General features: G+C 26.2%; 1 protein-coding gene across 2 annotated transcripts in view; it reads right to left on the bottom strand.

Annotated features, from left to right (window-relative positions):
- cpx (synaptic transmission protein complexin) overlaps positions 1-19,284 on the bottom strand; it is a 229,481-nt gene that overhangs the window by 194,342 nt on the left and 15,855 nt on the right. The window contains exons 1-2 of one of the 2 annotated variants that reach the window (XM_015525034.2): positions 16,121-16,813; positions 4,091-4,133 (exon numbers count right to left, since the gene is read on the bottom strand). The gene's annotated coding sequence lies outside the window, so the exon portion shown is untranslated. Of the gene's footprint in view, positions 1-4,090; positions 4,134-16,120; positions 16,814-19,284 lie in introns of those variants that run through there. The other variant, XM_089228039.1, reaches the window with a different exon arrangement.

The raw sequence follows: 19,284 nt of genomic DNA, 5'->3' as shown, positions 1-19,284 counted from the left end.
ATAAAATAAAATAGCATGAATAACGTGTTAAGGAAAACCCCCATTGGTAACAACCACTTTAAAATAGATAAATTAATTTAATTGCAATATCATTCCATTAACAAGGTGGTAATATCGGTGACTCGAAAAAATTTTAATGTGACAATGCAAAAATCCTTGAACTTTCTGACGAATGAAATTCGTGCGTTTCCCGAATTTTGTTGTAAGTTGTTTTATTATCCATTTTTACAAACTTCTGACATTTACTGAGAAAAAACTTTTTAGTTTCATGTTTTCTCAACGAATGGTTATTTAAATGGGATGTTTTCTTAGCTGTTATTGTAAAATAACGAGCTAATCTGAATGAAATTTATGTGAATAATATAAATGAAAATTTTAGTATGAAAAGAAATATAAGAATTAATTGTTATTTGAATATTTAACAAACAGTCAAAATGTCTAAATTCTTTGCATTCATTAGAAACAATCGAGGTTCAATGTTCAATGAGCTCCAAATACTAGTTTTAATACAAAGGAATAATTTGAAGCAATAGGTACTCTAAATTTACATTACTAAAAAAAAATACTAGTTAAATAAAAAATATAACAACAATAAATACTAAAAAATTAATACATTTTCGAATCTGAAGTAGTATGATAGATGTAGTATTTGCGGATTTACATCAGAATAAGTTAATGTAAAATGTGTACACAAATAAATATAATTTCTAAAAACCCACCATCTCGGTGAATAAATACATTTTATTTAATTACTATGAATCTAAATTAAAACTGTTGAGTTAATTATATATTTTAAAATAATTCCAAATTTATTATTAAACATTATAAGTAATCGTTTTGCGTTTGCCTACACTAAATTGAAACAATCATAAACTAAATATACGAGTAGTAGAATAAACATGAGGCTTATTAAAAATTAAAAACAACAAGTATATATTGTTTTCTTCAAAGCTTTCATAACAAAAATAAAATTTAAATCATACATCATCGAGTAAACAAAAGTTAATATTTTTAGCTTTTAATTGGTAGTTATTAATTTTTATGAAAATTATAGCAAATATAAATATTTTATAAATCTATACATACTAGTGTTTTATTCAATATAAGATTTATCGAATTATGTTGGAATTGTATTAAAACAAATTTTGGAAATAACTGTACATTATTAAAGCATCTCGTTATTAGTCATTATATGTTTTTTTAAGTTGATAATATCAGTTACGCTTTTGTATTAATTTCAAATATATAGTTAAGTTTGTATATTGTAATATATACTCACACATATTTTACTATACCTACTATAATTTTGATAAATAATAATTTATTCCAAGTGACATTATAAAACCCACTATGTAGGTACTATATACCTACCTACTTGGTAACCAAGATTCAAAAAGGTAGATTCGATTTTTTGAAAAAGGTTAAATAATTTTATTTTCACTGCACCGTACGTGGCGTAGAATAATAAAAGTTGCATTCAAAACCAGAAACCCAGCATTATATAGCAACAAAAAAATACTGTGCTGTTGGTTACAGATAAACTCAACTAATTTTACACCTCTTACACAAAAATGTTTTTTCCCGGCCGATGTACAATGCACACACACATTACACACAATACACATAATGCACTCACAAACGCACACACTATACACACGCACCCTCGACGGTACGTGCGTGAAATGCTCGGAAAACCTGGTCCAATTTTCTGATAACATTCTCACTGATGAAATTTATTGCACACACGTGGACACCAAGTGATAACGTTCAATTTCCGTGTGTATTTTTGTGATATATTGTGTTTTAGTGAACAAATTACTTGAAACCTTCTCATAGATGGTTAGGCAATATCATATATTATATGAAAATAATATATTATAATACGTCAATAGATTCTTAGAGGTACTTGTGTAATTAATTTAAAACCAATAAAAAGGCAAACAGAATTATTAGAAGATGATAATTAATAATTAATATATTGTCACTAAATAATTGCTCATTTCAGTGGAATAATACAAGAAAAAAATTCATATTTAAATTTATATTTGTTATAACATTATATATTATCGTATATAACACATAATATTAGAAATTCGTATACGAATAATATCATGTTCTGAGATCTGTGACCATGGTTTATGTAATAAAACTTCAATATTTATTTCACGAAGATGATTGTTGTTGACTCAAATACAATATACAAAACATGTAAATACTTTATACGACGAGATTGCCAATTGCTAAATAGACATTACACTGTAAATTGACTTTTCATTACCAACATGAATTGAGAATGAGTTATATTTTTGTTTTACATTATAAATCAAAACGAAGTTTATTCATTGTCACGATTTGTTAGGTCAGCACATTAAGATATACCTACCTATATTATCAATTGAAATAAATATATTATTATAGATATTTGTGATGGAAATCAAAATTATATTTAAACCCATTACTCATTCACTGATGGAAATGGGTAATTCGTGTTCATTATTGAGTTTAATAGGCTGTCATAACAGAATAGTGCAGCACCACAACACCGTTAAATCTGTAATCAGTTTTATTATCTTGCATCTTTGGATCTTACAAATTGCTTTACTGTACATATATATATACTACATTTTTTTCACGCACTCTATTCGGACGTTTTTTACGTCTTTCCAGCGATTTTTGCTTTCAATTTTTTTTCTACCTCTTGACATCGAACATACGTGACTGTTTTTAGAAAAATGCATGCGAGACTTATTGCAAATCCATAAACATTTTCCAACCAGAAAAACACCATGTTAGCTAAATAACTTACGGCCAAATAACAAAATGTTGCTAATAACTATTGAACCAGTCATAAAAGCGTATACCCCATCATTAATATGGTGACAACTTGAAATTTAATCCACACATAGTGAACATTTTATTTATCAATGGCTCATAGTATATCGCCACAGCATCTATAAAATTATTAGAATTACGACACGTGCGTTAAAATACTCTAACAAAAGTAAAAAATATAAATTTAAAAAAAAAGTTGAATATTAGAGTGGGAGTAAACATTAAAAGTATTTACAAATGTTTGTATACTAAGAATGATTAATTATTATTAGATATTATTAAATATTTTTATTATTATATTTTTTAATTTGTTGAAAACAAGTACTTATTTCATAATCAATAACGTATCAAATTTTATTTTAACCTTAATAATTACCTGACCGTACATGTTGTACTTGATTAAAAAACAGTGCACAATCTAAATTTTTAATAATATATTATAATAAACAGAAATAATTCGAAAAATTGAATAAATATTTTACTTACACATAGTATTTTTTAAATTCATGTTTTAAGCTTAAACAGTATATTTACAAAAACCACTTTCTATCTTGATGTTGTACAGATAGCTAATAATAGATCGAATAGCCAAAATTCTTTTTCATCACTTATATTTATTGGTTTAAACTCTCAAGATATACTTCAATTTTTTTTCAGTAATAAATGTAAGAATATAATTAAACAAAAATAAAATTATTAAAGCTTATGTTTTACTATTATCATTATTGTCACCGCATAAACGGTCGTTTTACATTTATCCCATCGTTACAGCTACCCTTCGTTTTTTACTATAGTTCATTACGAATTACGATAACGGTTTTTTCCTTGTACGCCTTTCTGTGTACTTATCGTTTAATTTATTAAACCGTTTTTCTTTACTACTATCTCCATTACTAGACAACGCCTTCATCCATCACCAGACTTAACAGTTTACATCCTAATTAAGATACGTCATACACACTTGGGAATTCAAGCACACGATTTTCTTTTTATTTAAGTATTGCATTATAAAGTAAACACAGTTTAATAATATTTAATGGTTAATCACGTATTAATTTTTAAAAATATAATTATAAGCTACTGTAATTTTACGCTAATATAATGAATTTAAAAAAAATTTTGACGATATTTTATTTTGTAACAATAATTGTCACGGTATACACACGATTCTGTTTATACCAGAGTACCTATAATGTATACCAGATATCTACCATTTATAAATAAATATAATTAAAAATTATAAAATAAATTAAATTACCTGATAAACCGTCAATTCTGTTTGAAATCTGTTCTTAATGAATCTGAAACAAACCAATTAAACGTCTGTATTGAAATAAATTGTTAACAGCAATATTATACCATAAATATGTGATTGCATGCCCCACTGTTTAGTAATAGACACTATTTTTATAGAGAATATGAATAAAGTTCCAAAATAGTATTTCTGATAAAAAAAATAACTAAAGAGTAAGTTCAGTTGATGTTTGTTACTTAATTATGTGAAAAAACTTATGAAAATATATTATTTTCAATAAACAAGTATTTATAAAAAAACTTTTTTTTTCAACAAGTAAAAACCCTATTATTTTACGATAATAAGTATTAATAATAATAATTACTGTAATAATAAATATTGTTAAGGTAATAGGATGAATGTTTTATAGTTCTGGTATTCTAGGAAGCAAATTTTATCAGTCGTGTATGCCTTGGAACTTGGATTCACATACGCCGATGTATTATACATTATGAGTATGAGATTAATAATGAGTAGAATACGATATTATTTACACCACTAGTATTACCTAACTCAATCGACGGTAGAAATGTACAGACTAGAACGGGCATCTTTAAGTATGTCATACATCCATAACGTACAAAAACGCATGTTGCTTTTCAAGAAAGTTAAAAGTTACGAAGAAGCTACCAGATGCAATTTGTTCTCACGGTAGGTACAACATACGAGGTTTTGAGAAAAAAGAAATAAGATAAAAATGTCGTGTGTCTGTGTGTGTGCCTGTGTGTGTGTGTGTGTGTGTCTGTGTCTGTATATCTGTGTAATTTATTTCTAATCATTTTTACTTTATTTTAAAATACAAATAATGTTATAATAAGTGCAGGTTTATTATTTTATCAATAAATCGTTCATTGACCACTATATATGTATATATATCTATATTATATATTGTTATATTTTTAAGATATTATGTACAGTACTCACTGGTAAGATGTATTTTACTAATCTTTTTAAGTTTTTAGTGGTGTATTTAATCTATTGTTATATTATATAATATTGCGAAAATAAAACAATATTGGTGGTCACGCTAATACTCAGAAACAAATTATAAATAATACTTTGGACAAATATTATGGATGCATACTCTAATGTTTATACACTGAATAAATTTAATTTGAAAGTAATTACCAAGTCATAACATTATACAAAACAATACATTTATTTTTACTTTTTAAAGTTTTCTTGGCATATATCATAAGCTTGGCATAAAGTATTAAATTTTGTTAACATTTTAATATATCAGATAACAATAACCTAAGCAATAAATAAATTCAACTTATTTTTTTTGTTTGTTATATTGTTAATTTACATTTTCGCTATTAATTTCTTAAAATTCAAATATAACATTAAAACTTATTAGGTATATTTTTGTGTATTCTCTCAATGATTGTAATTTAATCATGAATTTAATGAAATGTGATAGGTCATAATTCATAAATTACAATAGTTATTACAGTTATGGAGAAATATAAATTGGAAAAATATACCACAAGATCTACTGGTATGAAGCAATCCATCAATTTTTACACTATTTCGCAAATTGTTTATATTTGGCAACACAGATTTCGTAGCATATGATTTTTTTCCATTTTCTTTCATTAATATTCTCGTATAATGCTTTATTCTAGATGATGCTGAAAGGTACCTTTTATTTTTAAGTTTCCTCTTTCTACCTTAAAACTTAGTCCTGAGGGATCTTATTTGTCTTAACAACGAATTGCACCAACACGAATATTTCCCTAAGGAAAACAAAACACGATAGATTGTAAACGTCGCTTCAGGTGATTTCAATCACAATCGTCAAACTAGTACATGACAAGTATTATTTTCGTGTCTGTCTTTCTATGTCCTAGTGATAATATCAATGGGCAAGCTATCATTGGTTTTATTGTATAACTGTTGTTTTCTATTTTGCTCACTTTGATAAAAACAGTATAATATCTACACGCGGTAGTCAATAAAAATGACATAGGTCACATGATATGATAAATGATTCCTTTCATTAATATTTATGATTCTATATTTTATTTTTGAAATTGTAATTGTGTAATTGATATATGCTTTTCAAATTTCTATTAATTCCTTATACATTTTAGTCGAGTATTAAAGAAACAGAAGGTGAACATAAAAAAAAAAAATTAAAGAATCATAATAACAATAAAAGTGTTCTTATTAAAAACAATAAAATACTTAAATTTTAAATTGTATACTATCTCTATATTGAGAGGGTATATTTTATATTTTAAGTTATTTCAGAAAATGTATTTATTACACCTAAAGCATACAAAAATATATAACAAACAAAATAAATACTGTACTTTTGTCAAATATAAAATATTATCAAAAGTTATATTGAATAGTAAATCAAAGAATATTACTTTTAAGCTATACAAACTATATTCTAAACTTGTTTTTTCGAATTCAGTTTAAACTTATGGTTTATATTTTTATTTATTTATATATAATATTATATAAACATCGTAGATAATATATACCTAATATTATTGCATGATTACAAATATTACATTTGCCTTGTCATTTAAATTATAACGACAATTTTTATTTTTTAATCGCATAATATTCCATAATTTAAATTTTATAACATAATTTTTTTTATAACACTTCATCTTATTTATCAATATAAAAATTTTATTTGCTATAAAAATTATACCAATTATTGTAATTTAGTTATACTTAAAAACAATGCTTGTATTATATCAATAAACTAAAAAAGTTTATTTAAAGCTCGACATCTGATTTTAATAAGTATCATCATCTTATAGCTTAAAATTATTTAGGTACACTTTAGAGTTTGAACCTCATCATAATAGTATTGTTTTTAATAATATAACTAATGAGTAATGACTAATATATATTTATTAAATCTTATAAATGCTTTAAATGCTTATATATTTTAGAACATCATCAAAAAAGTGTGACAGACATTAATTTTCCTTCATTTCAGCACAAGCCAATAATATATTTTATGACTACGCATAAATTTAAAAAATCAAAGAAAACAAACAATATTTTCTTCCTTCTAACTAATTAATAATTTAAAAGTCTAAAAGAACCAACTTAAATTAAATTTTCAAGTTAACAATTATTTTAATTTAATGACCATAATGTTATAACGAAAATTGTTTAATCTAAACCTATAAAAAATGTATGTAACAAGTTTATTACCAGTAATGATGTAGATATAGTATTCAATATTATTCGTTTTTGAACTATAGTAAAATTCAATACCTATACATAAACAAAATTAATTTTGTTAAAAACATTAACGTGTTTTAAAGTTTATAATATACTATTTTGTAATTGTTTTTCAATAATTTTACCCTGACATTTTCTAAAACTAGAATTTTCAATTTTGCTGATATCAAAAATTAAACTATTTTTTATTTTTTTTAACCCAAATGTTGGTAACAGAAAAAAATCACACATTTTAAATTAAATAAAAATAAAAACAAAAAATTGTGTTTGTATGATAAATCACAAATCATATTTATAAGTTGAGTAACATTTTTTAGTTATTTCCTTGAATATAAAACTAAATGTTCAACTCATTATTTTCTTTAGTAGAGACGTCATATAACTTATTTTATTTATTTACTTTTAGTATAATTTTTTTATCTACGTAGAATTGTTGGAAATTTACTCAATTATAAAATTGTTCAAATATTCAATATCCATGTGACTTAAGTACCTAGTACAATATCGGAATTAAAAAAAAAAAAATTGTTTTCATTCCTTTAGGAATGTTTAAGTATTGTATATATATATATACATTTCAGCTAAAAATAATTATTTTATGGATTCGAAAATATTTAAAGCTCAATCCAGCCGGTTTCTAGGTTTTTGATTAATTTGATTCCATATCATATTTTAATACTAAAACTGACGATAAAATAAAGTTCATAAGCTGTTCAATTTTCATTTGATCTTAAGCTAGAGGGCTTTTTAATAATTGAATAAATTTGAAAGACTTTCTGAGGAGTGATGATATTTAAATGACAACATAACTAGTGTTTATTACAATTGTAAGGTAAAATTATTATTCATTCAACCATCGGGGATTTTGGTCACGTGAGTATGATACGACCAAATAATATCGGATAATATTCACTCTGTTCAGACGCCATGAACCTATTGTTAAAGACATCAGGGTTAGGGGAACAAAGTTTTATCATTCTGCCTTTGTCTATTGCAAGCAGAGAGAAATGCTTGAAATTACACCGACATTAGTTACAGGCGAAACCCCGTGGCTAAATACTATACCCGTAATTTAATGTTCTTCTTTAAAATACGTAATTTGGAATATTTAAAAGTTCAAGGAGTTAAATCGTTAATTATTTGTATTCAAGAAAAACGATTATACAAATGTTAAAATTAAAATAATTTATAAATTATCGTATAGGTTATTTAGTGAATAATATATATATTTTAGTTAACAGTACTTATAGGTAAGTTAAAAGTTTAAAACTTAATTATCATAGCCATCTTTTGTAAATACCTGAACTACGTACAACATTGTAATATTACCAAATACAAAATATTGAAATAGCACTATTTAAATTCGGTTTCATTTTAGATTCTGAGCGGAGCGATGAATGTATTGATTTTACCATGATGAGTGTGTTTTTTTGTTTTTTTGTGTTTGTCATCACGTTTTGGGGCAGTAAAAATGCTTCGATTTTTGACTTCAGTACCTCGTTTTTATATTTAATATTTTGATTTGTTTTAAACTGTTTACTGATATTTTAATTTTTCAACTTTTTTAGTTTTTTTTCTATAAATATCGATAAAAATTTATTTGTTGGGTAGAAAAACTTGAAAATTTAATTCAAGGTCAAATTTTGACTAAATACGTAAAAATTACGGCAATGTTTAAATTATCTTAGATAGAAATTCCTTAAATTTTTTCTTTTTAGATCTAAGATTTGAAAATTTAATAAAAGGTTTCTAACATATTATTACTATAGCAGTTGAAAAATAAAAGAAATAGAAAGTCACAATTTTATTGTATAAGCATTTAAAGTTCAAATTTTGACAAAATACGTAAAAATTACGGCAATGTTCAAATTATTTTACGCTAGAAATTTATAAAAATTTTACCTTTTATATCCAAGATTTGAAAATTTAATACAAGGCTCCTAAAATATTTTTACAATAGCAGTTGAAAATTAAAGAAATACATAGTCACAATTTTTTTTACAAGCAATCAAATTTTAATTTTGACAACATACGTAAAAATCACGAAAATTCGCAAATTATTTTAAGCTAGAAATTCATAAAAAAATTTTATTTTAAATCTAAGATTTTAAAATTTTGAATAATCTATAATATATCCTAGACAGATAAACCGTCTTCGCTCAGAATCGTTTTTCGTATACTATGATATAATATCATTGGATTCAAATTTAATTCCATCCATTACAGTAACCCACTTGTAACCTACTGTACAGCAGAGGGACATCCACGACTTACCAGCCTTTTTTCAATTTATTTCTATAAAAAATTGGTTATAGAGCCACTAGATTAAGTTACATAGGTTACAACTTTAGTATTCATTAGTAAATTACCTCACTTAAAAAAAAAAGGCAGGTAAGTGGATGTCACTCTGCTGAACATTAGAGAGTGGGGTGGACCTCTGAATAGGGTAGGTTAAATTTGAATGTATACGAAAAACGATTCTGAACGGAGATGTTTTGTCAGTCTAGGATATATTATATTTAAATATTGTCATATATTCTATTTTGAAACAAATAAATTTTTTTTCAATTAGGACGCATTTTGCACAAGGCATAGTTAATCAATTTTTCCAAAACAATTGCATATAGTTATCATATTACCTTATATTATCATGGATAAACATATACCAGGATTAAGGATAAATCGTTATCATAACGCGATTTCATAAAAATTTAAAACTCAAACACTCAAAACATTTTTCGTATAATGACGCGTCAAATTTTCTCTATAGCTATTTGAAACAAAACTTATGGAAAACTTAGTGTTGAATTGTATAACCTTAGATATAAATACAAACAATATTATGAATTTTGAACTACAAAATAATTCGCAAATATTCATTTTGATGAATTTGGTTTTGATGAATTTTTGTCAATATTTGAAATGCAAATGCTAATAAAAATTTAATTTGAATTTCCGGTGGACATTTTTTTTTTTTTGTGATAAAGATTGACAAATTTGTTAGGAATCTTGTATTAAATTTTCAAATCTTAGATTTAAAAAGAAAATTTTTCATGAATTTCTTGCTTAAAACAATTTGTGAATTTTTGTGATGTTGGCGTATTTTGTCAAAATTCAATCTTTGAATGCTTATAAAAAAAAAATTGTGACTATGAATTTATTTTATTTTTCAACTGCTATTGTAACAATATGTTAAGAGCCTTGTATAAAATTTTCAAGATTATCTACCCAAAAAATAAATTTTTATCGATTTTAATTTAAAAAAAACTAATAATGATCGAAAATTGCATATACCTATGAATAGTTCAACTTAAGTCAAAAATTTTTAAAAATTGTATTGAGGGTAGAATATACTTATATAAATATTCGGTGAAAATTTCATGTACCAATGGTCATTTGTTTTAAAGTTACATCAAAAATCAAAATCAATTTTTTCGAAAACTGATTGTGCGTAAAATTCCCCTTTTTTCCCTTAATTTTTGGTTTGTTTATCCCGATTATTTAAAAAAATTATTTTGACCCCAGAGTACCAATTAGATTCACTTTCTGATTGAATAAGGTACTGAAGTCAAAAATCGAAGCACTTTTACTGCCCCAAAACGTGATGACAGACAGAAAAAAAGATTCATAGTTTTGACGAATTTATGTCAATATTTGAAATTCAAATGCTAATAAAAAAAATTTTACCTTTGTATTCTTATAATTTTTGAATCACTATAAGAATAACTTATGAGGAATTTTTTTATTAAATTTTCAATTATTTTTATTGGGCCAAAAAATTGAAAATGTCATTTGTCTATAAACATCTCAAAAAAAGCCAAAATATATAAATATATAGATATCACTAACATAAACATTTGGTGAAAATTTCAAGTATTTATAGTGATTAGTTTTTGAATTACAACCATATAAAAAAATCGATTTGGTCGAAAACTGATTTTGCGTAAAAATTCCCGTTTTTTTGTCATTTTTTTTTTGTTTTTCTCGATTTTTTTGAAAAATGTTGGAAAATGTTTACTTTTGACCTTTATAATGCACCAAAGATATTCACTTTTACGTCGGAAACCGCCCACAAAGTTTGAAATTGAAGCATTATTTCGACTAGTTATGCTGTACATAGACACACACAAAAAAAACACACATCATTGTAAAATCAATACATTCATCATTTTGTTCAGAATCTAAAAATAGTATTTAAAAAAAAAGGTTTATGATTTTTTTTTTATACGATTGGGACAAGTAATCTACAATAGTTTTTCAAAATCCTTACTCTTAAACATAATTTATGATTTAATACATTTTCAGCTAGGTATATGTATTATAGATCTATTACATTATTTTTTTGATTAAAATTGTATTTTCTACATTCATTTCCCAACATTGATGTACAAAGTAGTAAATACTGAATAGATAATAAAAGGATCCTATTAAAGTTTTATACCAAACATGTCTTTTGCTTATTTTCTAATTTTAAACAGTTTTACTTTCAAACATACAGTATATACTACAACATATTCAATAATATATTATTTATTAATTGTAGTTTAAACCTGAAAACAATTAATAATTGTATAATACAATAACGAAATAATACTATAAAAGTTATAAATCGTTGTATTGTTGAAAAATAACAAAATTATTGTTTTTAATTTTGTATATTATTTGTAGGATCTTGAATATGAAAAGTAAGATGCACAATTTATTACCAATTTAAGTTATTATTATAGAAATTAAATTTCAAAACTTTCAAATATAATATGGTTTGATATTAAATAAAAATGATAATTTATTAAGTAGGTACCTGCTACGAAAACCATCATATATAATCAAAACCTATGTATAAAAATGTAAAATAAAAGGGTTAATATTAAAGCTAGATGAACGTTCAAGTTCTTACATTAAAAAATATAATATTTTATTATAATTGTGAACTGAAATATTTTCCATTTCTTTTATATAAATAGGCATTTATAATTATTATAATATTCATATTGTAACGCAATACGTTAATAATATATTCTCCATTCCGTAAATGTAGTAAACTATTGATCAAGTTTTACAAGAGTCCAAGCATTTGTATTTTGTACTTGGTATGACTTGAAAAATCTCTTCGAAAACCCGATCATGTCCTACATTTAAATTTATATTTAGTCTTTCAGTTAAATAAACCCTTTCAATAATTACTTTTTCTTATTTATAAAAATTAAATTTTAAATATTCTTAAACATTTTATGCAAATTTGACATAATATGGTTGTCATTTAGCATCTCCAATAAATTAACCCATTCAATACGTTGCATTGTAGTAATAAAATAATTAAAAATAATTTACTCCATTTCAAACTAATTTTTATATTATTGTTTATTACAACCACTAGCAGAAATATATTTTTGAGTAACGACAATTTTAAACCTTAAACACTTCGAGTTTATTATAAAAGCATAAAGTAATATACCTATAGAATAACAGTTGATTGTGTTTTCAACATTATATTAAATAAGACTTTGATAACAGTAATAAAAATAAAAATATTGAAATTGAAATTGAGTTTACAAAAGAAAAAAAATATTTCTGTATCGTGAAACATATAATTCGTATCTTATAAAAGACAAAAGTAGGTACCATATTATATTTATAGAAACAACAAAATAAAATAAAGCTTCAAAATTGTACGCAGTAAAATTCTCAACATCTTTCCCAGACATTGCTCATGATGCGTAAGTATATCAGGCTTACTTTTAGTGCCATTGTAAAATTTCCCCACTCTTTGTTACACAACATCATCACACGGGTAACAATTAGATAAATAAATAATTACTTATTAATATTATTCGGTTAATAGTTTATTAAATTAACGTATTTCTGAAATGGCTCACAAGAATCCTTAATCTTTAACCATAATATTTGATATTTATTATTAAATGAATGTGAAGTCTATTTTATACATTATAAACTAGATTATTATGACCACGCATACAATATTTGTAATATATCTATTATCTATATAATATATTAATATGACTAGCAAACATATGTATATTATTATAAATCAGTAATTTCCGTAAATCAATTTAAGGCACCTATAGGTTATATAATTGTGTATAAATAAGATTATTAAAATCATCCATATTCAGTACTTGCATAATTATATTTTTCTAGCTAACCGTATCAAACCTTAGAACAATGATACACTTTATTGATTTTAATATGACATATTGACATACTTCAATAACTTAAGATGAATCGTTCATAAAATCTTAATTTGTAGACAACTCATAACTATATGATCTTGTAGATTTGATAGGGATACGTATGATATTTAATACTTATGTCTAACCACATTAACATTTTATGTTCATCAGTTGTATAGTTAGATCACAAATATACTAAATCGCATAAATTAAGGCCCGAAGAACTGAATAAGAAATATTTATAAAAAAATAACTTTAAGTAATGCCATAAGATCATATTATTATGATTAATATATTTATTGAATTGGTTTTAAATTTATAAATTTTAATATAAATATTTCTATAATTCTTTATATATTATAACAAAATACATCTAAATATATTCACGTAACTATTTAATAGTTGTTTTTTTAAATAATTTTATAATAATTAACACCTAACCTATCTATCTTACATTCTTAAACGTATAAGTAACAATCATGTAATCGTGTATCCATTTTTCTATATTCTAAATTTCTAAATGACTCACTAACAAGATTTCACTATTTATAGAACATTTTTTATTAAAAATATATAGAAGATTATATATAAATACAATATTATAGATTGATTTTTACAACCGTGAAATAACTAGGTAAAAATTATTATCTATGTATCAGCTTAATTTCTGAATCACATTTTTACGAATTTAGACCTCCGGAAGTAATGGTTTTTAACTCTGGCATAAAGTATACATGTCCCATATAGCTAGGGGAATTTGATTTTTCCGGATCCGCCGGAAATTCCATACATAAAAAACACCACCCCGGCAGTAATCTTCTGCGCGTACAGCAGTTACTGCTTGGAAAATTATAACTGTGACAAAAACTTCCAAAGAGTAAAATCAATTTGAAATCTACGTTATTTGTGTCAACTTATACAAAATATTACTATATTTACATATTTGTTTACTTTTTGGAATTAACATTATATAGTAAATACTTAAAGAATATATAGGTACTAGACGTATAGTACTATACTAAAAGTAAAATGTACATTTAAAAGTAAACAAAAATTAATTTCATGGACATATTCTTTCTTGTATATCCAATTTTATTTGTAATTACTAAAAATGTCCTTACCATTTTCTGACACAATAAAACGTGTTGACCCAATTATCTTTTGATATAATGCATGTAATCTTTCATAAGCTGTTAAACATAAGGATTCATTTGAGCACAATAGTCTATAGGCTATAACCCTTTGGTAAATAGCAAATGTAGTTTTGTTAAATAATAGGGACACAGTGAGGCTCTGAAAAAAATACTCGTACATAATATAATATGGAATGAAGAGTATATGCAATACAAACTCATCGCCTTAACAACGTCGATCAAACGAAGCCTTACTTACGAAGCACGTAGCTTTGGAAAGAGGTCAAGTAGCGTTAGAAAAGTTACACACAACTGACGCTCTAGGAATTAATATAAAAAGAGAAGCGTCTACCACATTTGCAAATTGTTGTAGTCTACATCTAATATCCATCAAACATACAAAATAGCTGATATCATCTTTATTTATATTCTTAGGCACTTAACATTTTTATAAAATAAAAAAATATATATATTATCTTGTTTTCTGTAAGTTATTTATATAAATTTACATGATATTTGTATTTTAAATGTTCAAAAATTATAAACAACTATCATTTTATTAATCATAATAGTAATTTACACTGATAAAAATCGTGAAAAATCTTATAGGGCTGTAATTAGTTTCAAAACGAAATATACTAAAATAGTGGAATTATAATAAATCGCATGCTAATGAATTATAATAAAGCAATTAATTTAATAATGTAGTAGTAAATACCACATAATATGCAATTCACGATAAGTTAGATATTATGTTAAACATTTTAAAAGGGATACATAATTTATTTATAAGTAATAACTTGTATACTTATATTATTATATTAATAATAATTAAGTATAATATGCCAAAATTATATTATTTTCACTATTTTTACAGACTCTTTATGACTATTGTATACTAATCTAAAATTTAGTATTTTTGTAATAATTTAACAAATAATTGATAATTTCGAGGCAGATATTTTGAAAATCGTTAAAATTTACAAAAAATCTCATATTTACACCAAAACTAACCAAAAGATTCATTAGAATTTAAAAAAAATATAAATGAAATTGAATATATGTTAATAATAGGAATAATTTCAACCAAGCGAATTCATTTAATTTACTGACGAGCAACCAAAAGTCTTGATAACTATGTTACATAAAAAAAAGTAAAACAGTCATGAACTTGACGAGAACAATTTCTAGAGTTTATTAAATTTATACATATTTTTGGGTGGGCTGTATACTTAAAAAATAGATGAAAACGTAATAATAATAAAGACAACAGAATAATGAATGTCATTTCAAATTAATGAAAAAAGGATCGCACCGGTGACTTTATCCAAATAATTTTGTTAACATATGGGTAGGTATTCGATATTTTATTTATATAATCATAACATTAATAACATCAACAACCACCACAGCAACAACAAAATAAATGTACATAAAACGTGTAAACAACTTACGTGTAAAACGTGTAAACGTGCCAACACGTGTGTATTCTGCCAGTGCGGAATACGTACGTTGCCGCTGGTGGTCAGCCCGTCAAAAGCCCCCTTGGATGCCGATACCGGCAAAAATTTTGTCCGTCGTCTAGTCGTCGTCGTCGTTGTCTCGCGGGGAAAAAGTATGATAGTAATTGTATACGATATAACGAATTTTTGTATATATTTTTTTTGTTAATATTATATTTTATTTTATGTCCTAACCGCTCAGAGTACGAACGACTTGTCGTCGCCACGTGATCTCATTCGATAACGGTCAATTAATAATGTTACGTCCGATGGGCATTCGTGTCGGAATTCAGAGACTAAGTAATATTATGTCACAACAATATAATAATATTTCACATGTATAAAAATTCATACATACATACTACATACATATATATATATATATATAATTATTATTATATATGTATATTTATATATACGTATACACGTTTCCAAGTATATAATATATGTGTATGAAAATATAAATGTGTATGTTTTTATTTTATTTTTTTTTTTTATTTCAGTGTATGAATCAGTAAGTTTTTATTGGACAGATTGAAAAAGACGTGCAATAGTTGTGTGACGCAAGACAAATGCGTGCGTGGTCTCGTGGTGGACTGACGTCGACATCAACGGTACCAGTGACCGGCAGCGGTGGTGTGACGACAGCGGCGGCGGCGGCGACACCGGCGCTTCGCGTAAATGAGCGCACGCGCGTTTTTGTGCGCGTGTGTGTGTACGCGCGTGTTTACGACGGTGTATTATGTGTATAATAAATGTGCTTGAGCTGGCCGCATGCGCGTCTGTGTGCGTGTCGGTGGTCCGCGCGAAATCGGTGCTCGGCGACGGCGTGACGACGCTCGACGCGATTCCGGCGCGCTAGAGTGGCCGGCGCTACGGTGGCGCGACCGCGCGGACGACCAACGAGGCGCTACGAACGCTCCGCCGCCGCCGCCGCGGTCGTCTCCGCCGCGGTGTCCCTATCGATTCGTACACGTACGTATAATAGTATACGCGCGCGATGCGGCGCCACCTCGGCCGTCGCCGCCACCGCCACCACCACCGCCATCACCGCCACCAACGACGACGACGGCCACAGCGGAAGCGGCTGTGGCAGCGACGAACCGCTCGCTCGCCGGACACGCAACACGCACAGGCGCGCGCGCCCTCCACCTCCGCCTCCAACGCCGCTATTCCATAAACCATATCGTCTTACCTGCCGCCACCACTGCCTTTACCTATTCACCCCCCCCCCCCCCACACACACACCACCAAATTCCACTTCGTCATCAGGTTGGGCTGGGGTACGATGCGGGGGTGCTGCCTGTGGATCCGCATTCGGCGATGTGTAGGTATATATAGTATGCACACGCACTGACCTCACTGTGCAAACTGCTAAGTATGTAATATTATATGGTATAATAAGCGGCAATATTTTTCTGTTTGGTTATTTATTACTAATTCTGCAGTGTCTGCACCCTACGATTACGGTGTTGTAATATTATGAAAAAATAAAAAAACGTCAAGTGATGTAGGTATTTATTATCGACATTTATTATTGTACCGCAGTACACAGTAAAATAATATCGTCACCAATGACGAGTTCGATTAAAGACGAGTTAACTCTTTATTTTTTCTTCTCGCTGATTTTCGAAAGCTTAGTACAATTTATTCTTCATCACTCCGAATTTCCGATTATTAACGTATAAAAAACATACCCTTCATAGTTTTATATCAACATTGGAACATATTTTCGTTTTTTCGACATAATGTCTTATACTGATAAAAACTTATAAATAAAACACGATATTCGCGTTGACAGTAGTAAAAAAAAACTCGACACGTCCATAATCAATAACATTATTTTTATCTAAATCGAAAGTTCTAATTATCATTTTAGTGTAAATACTATTGAGCTCCATATTTATATATAAGAACACTATTTACAAAATTACAATAAATCCAATCACATATTGAACTGCAAAACCTAAGGTTAAATTTAAAAAAAAGCGGGAAAGTGGATGTCGCTCTGCTGTACAGTAGGTACAACTGGGTTACTGTAATGGATGGAATTAAATTTGAATCCAATGATATTATATCATAGTATACGAAAAACGATTCTGAGCGAAGACGGTTTATCTGTCTAGGATATATTATAGATTATTCAAAATTTTCAAATCTTAGATTTAAAATAACAATTTTTTATGAATTTCTAGCTTAAAATAATTTGCGAATTTTCGTGATTTTTACGTATGTTGTCAAAATTAAAATTTGATTGCTTGTAAAAAAAATTGTGACTATGTATTTCTTTAATTTTCAACTGCTATTGTAAAAATATTTTAGGAGCCTTGTATTAAATTTTCAAATCTTGGATATAAAAGGTAAAATTTTTATAAATTTCTAGCGTAAAATAATTTGAACATTGCCGTAATTTTTACGTATTTTGTCAAAATTTGAACTTTAAATGCTTATACAATAAAATTGTGACTATCTATTTCTTTTATTTTTCAACTGCTATAGTAATAATATGTTAGAAACCTTTTATTAAATTTTCAAATCTTAGATCTAAAAAGAAAAAATTTAAGGAATTTCTATCTAAGATAATTTAAACATTGCCGTAATTTTTACGTATTTAGTCAAAATTTGACCTTGAATTAAATTTTCAAGTTTTTCTACCCAACAAATAAATTTTTATCGACATTTATAGAAAAAAAACTAAAAAAGTTGAAAAATTAAAATATCAGTTAACAGTTTAAAACAAATCAAAATATTTTGAAAATTTTATAAAATATATAAAATTCCTATATAAACATTCAGTGAAAATATCATCTGTGGTCATTTGTTTTAGAGTTACATCAAAATAAGAAAATAAATGTTAGATTTAAAAAGAAAATTTTTTATGAATTTCTAGCTTAAAATAATTTGTGAATTTTTGTGATTTTTACGTATTTTGTCAAAATTCAAACTTTTAATGCTTATAAAAAAAAAAATTGTGACTATGAATTTATTTTATTTTTCAACTGCTATTGTAAAAATATGTTAGGAGCCTTGCATTTAATTTTCAAGCTTTTCTGCCTAACAAATAAATTTTTATCGATATTAATTTTAAAAAAACTAATACTGATCGAAAATTCCAA

Source organism: Diuraphis noxia, unplaced genomic scaffold, assembly GCF_037042655.1.
Source record: "Diuraphis noxia isolate RWA-SAM2 unplaced genomic scaffold, SU_Dnox_SAM2 contig0005, whole genome shotgun sequence".
Classification (NCBI taxonomy): domain Eukaryota; kingdom Metazoa; phylum Arthropoda; class Insecta; order Hemiptera; family Aphididae; genus Diuraphis; species Diuraphis noxia.
Note: the sequence above shows the minus strand (reverse complement) of the source record. Positions and strands in the feature narration are given on the sequence as shown.